Source organism: Muntiacus reevesi, chromosome X (genome assembly GCF_963930625.1).
Source record: "Muntiacus reevesi chromosome X, mMunRee1.1, whole genome shotgun sequence".
Taxonomy (NCBI): domain Eukaryota; kingdom Metazoa; phylum Chordata; class Mammalia; order Artiodactyla; family Cervidae; genus Muntiacus; species Muntiacus reevesi.
The window spans coordinates 94,360,629-94,369,764 of record NC_089271.1 but is presented as its reverse complement, the minus strand read 5'-3'; the positions used below and the strand labels follow the sequence as shown (position 1 = coordinate 94,369,764).

The 9,136-nt window shown below is 46.5% G+C and overlaps 1 pseudogene; it reads right to left on the bottom strand.

Annotated features, from left to right (window-relative positions):
- Positions 1 to 3,200: 3,200 nt before the first annotated feature.
- On the bottom strand, positions 3,201 to 5,732 carry LOC136154038 (heat shock transcription factor, X-linked member 3-like; annotated as a pseudogene).
- Positions 5,733 to 9,136: the final 3,404 nt, after the last annotated feature.

The following is a 9,136-nucleotide window of genomic DNA, read 5'->3' as shown; positions in this document are numbered from 1 at the left end:
CCCACTCTGTGTCAGCGACTTGCAGGATGCTCAAACATATTGGGCTGAGGTCCGTCCCAGGGCTGTGAGCTTGGACGGCTCTGTGTCAGGCTCCTGACCTTTGTGGTTCTGTGTTTCTGCAGCCACATGAGGCCTTGGGAGCCCTGGAAGATGAGGTTCAGCTGTCTTTCTGACCGACAGCCTTACACGGGTTTCATCTTAAATGGTGTCAAGACCATGGAGATGCAGTGGCGGCCCGTGCTGTGTGGACCCAGCACTGTACCCTAGCTGTCCACATTGTGCACCAGGACTGGGAGGATGCAGCCGGGCAGGAGTTGATACAGCAGAGGCTGGGGATGAGCTCTGCCCAGATCCAGGCCTTGCTGTGGGTCACTAACATTTCGGCCATTGAATGATCATGGGCAAGTGATACCCTGCCCTGCGTTGCCCACATGGCACCCAGTACTGCCCTGGATCTCAGCCTGGTTATGTTCATTTGTTCTCTGTTGAACCAGTTGGTGGGAGGAGGGGGGGGAGCTGAGAGTTCTTCAGAGGGACAGTGAGTGTCCCTGGGCTGGGAGACAGTGGCCCGCGATGCCTGACCACCACTCGGGGCCTCCATCCCCTTTTGTGCTATGAGGCAGAGGCACATCCACCTCTGCACGTGGCACTTGTCTCTGTGTGAACATGTGGGTGTTTGTGTACTCACGTGTGTGTGTGTGCCCAGCAGAGACCATGAGAGGCAGGAATGTGCCCAGCCTGGGTTCCATACCCCGACTGCTTGTAGCTGGGCCTAAGCAAGTCCCCTGACTCCCCAGGGGTGAGGCCCCACAGCAACACCTGTCTGCTGGTGAATCACTTGGGGACCTGATGCCTGCAGGCTCCCCGGTGGGACCCTCATGCTCTGTCCCTGTGTCCTGCAGTGGGTAGACTGAGAGTTGCCTGTGGGCTGGTGGGTTCCTGGCACACCAGACCTCTTTTTTTTTTTTTTTTTTTGCTCCCTCCCTCGCTTGGCCTCACCCCAAATTCCCTTTGCTGAGATGAGCCTGTCTTAAATACTCAGCCAGAGAATTCAGTTCACCACAGTTCCCCGCCATGATAAGTCTTAGTCTCTAGCAGGTGTGACTTTTATTTATTTATTATTTTTTTTTCCATTTATTTTTATTAGTTGGAGTCTAATTACTTTACAATATTGTAGTGGTTTTTGCCATACATTGACATGAATCAGCCATGGATTTACATGTATTCCCCATCCCAATCCGCCCTCCCACCTCCCTCTCCACCCGATCCCTCTGGGTCTTCCCAGTGCACCAGCCCCGAGCGCTTCTCTCATGCATCCAACCTGGGCTGGTGATCTGTTTCACCCTTGATAATATACATGTTTCGATGCTGTTCTCTCTAAACATCCAACCCTTGCCTTCTCCCACAGAGTCCAAAAGTCTGTTCTGTACTTCTGTGTCTCTTTTTCTGTTTTGCATATAGAGCTATCATTGCCATCTTTCTAAATTTCATATATATGCGTTAGTATACTGTATTGGTCTTTATCTTTCTGGTTTACTTCACTCTGTATAATGGGCTCCAATTTCATCCATCTCATTAGAACTGATTCAAATGAATTATTTTTAATGGCTGAGTAATATTCCATGGTGTATATGTACCACAGCTTCCTTATCCATTCATCTGCTGATGGGCATCTAGGTTGCTTCCATGCCCTGGCTATTATAAACAGTGCCCACTTCTGGGCATACACACCAAGGAAACCAGATCAGAAAGAGACACGTGCACCCCAATGTTCATCGCAGGTGTGACTTTTAATCACTTTGTTCTTCTGTGTCCTGTCTTTGCACACAGGTCTCATGGACATTGGGGACACTTTGCTGTGCCCAGAAAACTTAGAACACAACCAGGTGGAGGAGCTGGAGATCAGGCCCTGTTACCGGACGTGGAACAGAAGTACCTGACTGTTCTCACCAATCACCGCTGGCTGCTAAATCCTGTCCCGGAGAGGGGTGGGAAGGACATCTTACAGGTGGACATCCCTGAACACATGATTCCCCTTTGGGCAGGAGGCCTGTCCAAACTGGGCTCTCGAGAGGAAAGTGACTGAGAAACCAGCTCTTGGTGACGCCATCCAGTCACCGCTGTGCCCTGGACGTGCCCATCTGGTTCAGTCTGAATGGGCCCCGCCCACTTGGTGTGGGGCCAGGGGCCGGACTCCCCTCATGCGGTGCTGCTCTGGACTCAGTGAGAGTCTCTGGGACTTTGTCCTTTATGAAAAGATGGTGTTGCCAGTCGTTTTGGCCCTGCTGGGTCTGGGTGGTTGAGAGAAATGTATTGTTAGGAAACCAGTTAGTGTTTTTCTCTCTCTGCTCTGGTCCAAACTCCCCGATGTTGGAACAGTCTCCAGGGGGTGATGGGGAAGGCTGGGGGCTGGGCAAAGCATCGGCAGGCAGAGAGGCCCACCAGGCCCAGAAACAGGCCGTGGTGTGTCCTTACACGTGACCCTTGTCCTACTGTAAAGTGTCCCTTGGTTCACAAGGCATGTATGTAGGATGCAGTGCCTGGCAGGATGCTACACATCCAACAACAGACTCCTAAATACAGCTGTGAGGGCAGAGAGACAAAGGATGTTGTTCACCTTGTAGAACCATGTACTTGTCTTTGGGTTTGGGGTCATGGGATTTCAAGGCCCTTGGTGGGTGGGGTGACCCTTCTTTCCAGTCAGGCTCTTGGGGAGGACCCTGGTTTGGGAGCTGGAGACACTCAGCTGCTGATCAAAAACTTGTGGCATTGTTAGGGGACCCTTGAGGAGCCCCTTCTGCTTCAGGGTGGATGAATCACGGAAGGTGACAAACCCAAGGTCAGGAACCCGATTGGGCTGTCTGCTGAGCAGCAGGCAAGGCCCAGGGACCTGTCCATCCCGGGCTCGCCTCAACACTTGGCTCATGTGTCAGACCCTTGGCCAACCATGTGAAATGCTGCTGCTTCAAATGAAAAGGGACCATGGGGACTGGACCGAAGGTTGCCTAGGGCGTGGGCTTCCAGCCTCATGTGGCTCACCCAGTGCCATGTGAATAGCATGGACATAGAGAAAGAACAGAGTCGCAGTTCTCGTTTGATTCTTTATTTAATCCTGTGGAGTTTGCTTTACTTTATTAGAGCCAGAAATAGATTTTTGGTTACAAGAGAGTGCTTTTCACAGTCCCTAGGGATCTGGCAGTTCAGGGATTGGGCTTGTCCTTGAAATGCTCACAGAGGGCACACTTGTAATCTGAGATCTCACCCTGCTCCTCCTCTGACTCAGGGGCATCATCTGGGGCCATGACTGAAAGGGCCGCCATCAGGATGGAGTAACAGGTCTTGTACACATCCATCACTGAATTGTAATCTGGGTACTCCAGGGGGTTCCCAGGCAGTTCCCTTGAGCTGTTCCTTCCAGCAGTGCTGGGAGCCGTTACGGGAGGTACCGCCCGTGACGAGGTCATGAAGAAAATACCGGGCAGGCAAGGCCGTCCGGGACCCCATCCATGATGGGGTCACGAGGAAAAAACCTGACAGGCAAGGCCATCTAGGATAAGGGACCCTCCAGGTTGGTTTCGGCCTCTACCCCACCCTGTATCCTCCTCCCTTTTCTGCTGTTGTGCTGCTGTTCTTATTTACCCTGCTGCGGATTCTTGTGTTGCCTGCTGAGAGCTCTCCTGCTCCTCTTTCACTGAATGAGGACCAACTTAAAACCCTAATTAATAAATCTCCTGGATGCTGGTACCCTATGAAGGGGCCAGGGATGAAGGAAATGCTTAAATTTGAACCCTTTTGCTGGCATTCTGGCTTGTGTGATAAATATGTGCTCTCATTGCAAAAAATGCTCTTGATTGTTCTAAACATCCTAAACACAGTACGCTAACAAAAGAAACTATTAAGCATAGGCCCCTTCACGGGGTGAGAAAAGCTCCACAAATATGATAGCCACAAATGTGCCTAATAGAAAATACTTTAGATGGAGATTAGCTGGCGACTTCTTGCAGGTAGTTAACTTTTAGGCTAAGAGCCTGTTTTGTGCCATATCTGCTGTTTCTGCAGTCCTTCACATTCCTGTTCTGTAAAAATGTAATCCTGTCTAGTTCCCATAGAGATGAGCTTATAAGAAAGAAAATAGATTAGTTATAAGAAAAACAGGGTCGGCTACTGAAGTTGCTTAAGTCACACCAGGTGCAAGCCATAAAATGTTAGCAGGCCTGAAGACCAAATGATAAGAAAGACTTGTGAATGAAAAAGTATGTGGGTGACATCCAGTTTCTGTTGAAGGTCAAGTTGCTGTAGTGTTTTGAGATGACCTGTGTGTAAGCAATATGCACTTCACCCAAAGATGTTGTTAAGGGTATAAAGGAGCCATGCAAAAATAAACTTCAGACTTAGCCCCGAGCTTTGTCTCACTCTCTCTCTCATTCGCCGATGCCGTTCATCCTAAGGGTTCCCCTGGATCCTGCTGGGGCTGGACCCTGGCACAGCAGTAGCCAGGGGTATAGATATTGCATTGCTGGACATGCCCTCCCACTGAGGCTACCGTGCTCACTGGGGAGATGGTTTCCTCCACCCTGCCTGTCTACACTTCCCATAGAGCAAAGGACAGAGAACACAAGTGAACACCTGCTGGGGGTTCTGCAAGCAGTTGGGATTCCCTTCTGGACTTTCCTGTCCACTTCTTGGGTGCACTGGTTGTGGTGGAGTCAAGGAGAATGTCTGGTTTCCACCGCTTGCTTCTTTCTCTTTGGAATGGTTGTTGTGCTGAGCAGTTGTTATGGGGTTGCCTTTCCTCCAGATGTTCTGCAGGAGGAGAGGCTTGTCTCTCTGAAAATTGGAATTGTGATAGATCTGAAAGGACATGAATCACTTTAGCCATCGTGAGGGAGAAGAGCTGTTCCTCGCCACCTGCCTTCCCACCACCATCCCGGCCATGCCTAAGTATGGAGACAAGGTCTCTTCATTCTTGGCAGGTTGTGAGGCCCTAGCATATTGATCCCTAGAGCTCCCCCTGGGCTGGCCTCTCTTGAGGTGTTACTGGTGCTCCCTGACATCAAGTGGCCCCTCAGGGTCTGGAGTCACCCCTGTGGGTCCTGTCTAAGGGGGTGGTGGAACATGACAGACTGCTTTCTCCTCTTTCCTTAACTACTCTATCATGAGAAAAATGTTATCCTGGGAAATGAAACCCGTCCAGCATTTGGCACATCTAGTCTAGTCTCCCCGCAAGGGCTTTCTATGTTAGCATCATCCTCTTCTTCCTGCATAGTGACCTGAAGGGTGGATTTTATTGAACCCGTACAGCTTCAGTTCACAGATGAAACTCTTGACACTGTCTGTCTCGAAGATCTTGTCCACACATCTGTACTGGGGGAGATCTGCCTCTGTCTGGAAGAAATCTGCATTGATGACACTGTGTCTCCCTCGTCATTCCAGTGCACAGAGTTGAAGGCCACATCCTCCACGATCACCCAGAGCTTCCTGGGGAAGGAGAGTCTGAGGATGGTGTTGTTCTCTTCCTCATTGGGCATTTCTGGGTTTGGGCCCTCTGGAGGTGGTTTGTCACAGAGGCCTGGATCTGGGCTCTCAGGTTGGTCACCCTGCTTCTGCAAAGCCTCCCCTGAATCCACATTTGGACCCGAGGAGGAATCACGGGGGTCCCCTGCTGAGGGCTCCCCATCAGTTGATGGGGGCAGTGGGGCTGCATGTGCCTCATGGGAACTCTGGCTAGTCATGGAGCCAGTCAATCTCAGGAGCATTCTCTACCCCAGCAGTGAATCCTCAGGGCAGAAGGGCCTCAGACCAGGGTTGGGGTGCCCAATAAATACTCTCTGGAGATTCTAGAATCTGGGTCACAGGCCAGGCATGTAATTAAGTGGTCAGCTTCCTTAAAAGATGACAGTATTTACTGTTGAAGATGAAAGTGAGGTTCAGGAAGGGGGTAAAATATGGACTTTTGTTTTTACTGAATTGTATCATTTAATATTATAATTATTGGATAAATGTTTGTCCAAGTAAATAAAAGGATAAATATATGTGACTTACCATTCAAGAGGGAAAACCAGACACAAACAATACCTATAGAATTATCCCATTTGAATAAAACAAAGCACACTGTATATGTATATATTTACATATATGAATGTTAAAGGAATAACATTGGAAGGGTGTTCACTGAGAGTTTGACAGTGTTCATCACTGTGAAGGGAAGGGGACAGAGTTGAAAGTGTGACACTCTTTCTTCTCTATTCTTCCCATTGTTTAAACTCTTTACAAAGAAAATATAGTCAGGGAGCATGGTAGCTGTTTTTATGTGTCAACTTGGCTAGGCTATACTGCCCAGTTGCTTGATTAAACATGTCTCTAGATGTTGCTGTGAAGTTCTTTTTAGATGTGATTGACATTTAAATTAATGGACTCTAAATAGATTATTCTCCATAATCTATGTTGGCTGCATCCATACAGTTGAAGGCTTTAAGAGAAAAAGACTGAGGTCCCTCAAAGAGGAAGAAACTCTGCCTCCAGACTGCCTTTGGACTCAAGCTATAAAATTAACTTTTCCCTGAGCCTTCAGCCTACATGCCTGCACTGAACAATTCAGAGATACAGATATAGATACAGATATAGCTATAGATACAGATATAGTGTGTGTGTGCGTGTGTGTGTGTGTGTGTGTGTGTGTGTGTGTGTGTGTTTCAAACACATGCATTGGAGCGGAAAAGGCCTGACTGGGAATTCCAGCTTCCTCACTTTTGTGTTCTTACCCAGTTAAGTTAAACTTTATAGATTTCTATTTACTCGTTGGTATAAACAAAGGGAAATAATGGAAATAATCATTTCCCTTACTCTGAAAAGCAAATAATATAGTGCTTGCCTGGTTCATTGAGCATTATCACAATTCAGCAAATGCCATTTATTGTGATTAAAAATGTTTTTCAGTTTTCAGGGTAGTTTTCAGCAGACAAATTTGTCTGAGAACAACAGGAAAATCCCATTAAAACATGATGTATGCCCACCACAAAAACATAAATGATAGTTATGTGATTTGACAGACGTGTTAGCTAACCTTAAGGCTGTAACACATTACAACATATAAATGTATAAAGACAATACATTGTACATCTTAAGCTTACATGATGATATATGTCAATTACATCTCATTTTAAAGGAATTAAAAATATATATAATGTAGGACAATGACATGAGGGTGGACTAGGAATAACTATAAATGAGAAGGATACCTAAAGCTCATCTGCATGGAGGATTTGTTACCAGGTCCAAGCTCTTCAGGTGGCGCAGGTGGTGAAGAATTCGCCTGCCCATGCAGGAGATGTAAGAGACGTGGGTTGAATCCCTGGGTTGAGAAGAACTCCTGGAGGAGGGCATGGCAACCCACTCTGGTATCCTTGCCTGGAGAATCCCACGGACAGAGGAGCCTGGCGGACCAGAATCCATAGCGTTGCAAAAAGTCGGACACAGCTGAAGCTACTTAATATGCATGCAAACACACCAAGCTCATACTGCTAAGCACATGACAGGCCAAATACATAGAGAGACAAAGTGTTGGGGCAAGCAATAGTGACTTTATTCAGAAAGTCAGTAGATGAGAAAAATGGATCATTCGTATCCCAAAGAACCATTTTTCCCAAGTTAGAATTCAGGCTTCTTTTATAGTAAAAAAGGAGAGTGTGGCTGGTTGTTGCAGATCTCTTGGTACCAGACAGACCCTGGAAGAAATGTGATAATTCCTTGTTCTTGCAGGTGTCTAGGTAGGTCACATCATGAAATTCCTGTTAACCTTCAATAAGACAAATGTTACTTTCTGTTCTGCAACTTTTTATCTCTGGATGAATGAAAAGTGTTGTGACTTTTAAGGTTACAGCCTGGGAGTCAGAGACTTGAGAAAAATCTATTATATATTTTAGGCTATAGGCAATGTTCTCTTACTGATTGAAGAGATGAAGGTGCAGAGCCGGCATGACTAAGCACATGTGACAGAGCACAGAGATTAGAGCTAAAGGAAGAGATTCAATAGGGAGTCAGACTTGTTCTTCTCTGATATAGATTTATGGGATTTTCTACTGTTCCTTGGACTGTTAATATACATAAACATATTTCCTTTGTATATATGCAATATTTAACAACAATAACAGATTACTAAATAGCAGAAACAATTATTTAAAGTATGACAAAAAAAAGTTTAAAGCCATTGGAGAACTGCTGAAGTGATCAGGACTTAAGGAGCCAACATGCTGGAGAAAGGAGAAACATGGAAAGATACACTGACATATTGCAGCTTCTTTTCCTCTGGAGAAATTTTCCAATTCTAGGGCACAGTGAAGGAGGATGAGAATCCATGCTTCATCCAGGTAGATGGCGATATCTGGGGACCAGAAAACCAACGCAGCTTTCAGTGGTCTCACAGGCCCAGAGAGACAAAATTAGAGACTTAAGGAGCCAAGACTGCAATGAGAAAGAAGAGATGGAGGACTGAGTGTGTCACATTGCAGTCAGAAGCTAATGAGCTAAGCAGAAAGCCTTTCTAAGACAGATAATAATATTTGTCTCATGGTAAGAAAAAGAAATAAAAAATATTCATTATTAGAAAAGAAAAACCACTATTAGCTGAGGACAACATTTTCTATATATAAAAATCTCATGAAGTGAAAGTTGCTCAGTCATGTCCAAATCTTTGATTCCTGAGGCTCTCCCTTTCTTTCTCAATTTGTGGCAACCACAGCAGTAAATCTATGCCCATGGCAGACTGACCTTGACCAGAGACAGCTGCTTCCCAAGTTTCTACCAGAGCTGCCTAAGTTTATTTGGCTCTGCGTAACTAGGAGGGACTCTCCATGACAGGAGCCAGCTGCTCTCCACCCCCCAACGCAGGAGGCTGTTTGGAGAACTATGGTCCACATTTGGTATCACCTAGGGTAAGTCACTCAAGCTTGTTTTGCATTACATTTGTTTGTTCAGTATTTGATAATACCTTCTGTGCTAATCAGAGCTCTGTTCCATCCTGTAGTCACCCTAGGGTATGAGAAAGATGATTTTCGTTAGCACTGCATGGCCACTATCTTCTATAAACTATGGTGAGGGAAAAAATTGGTTAAGATGAAGTGTCTGAAATTTCAAAACT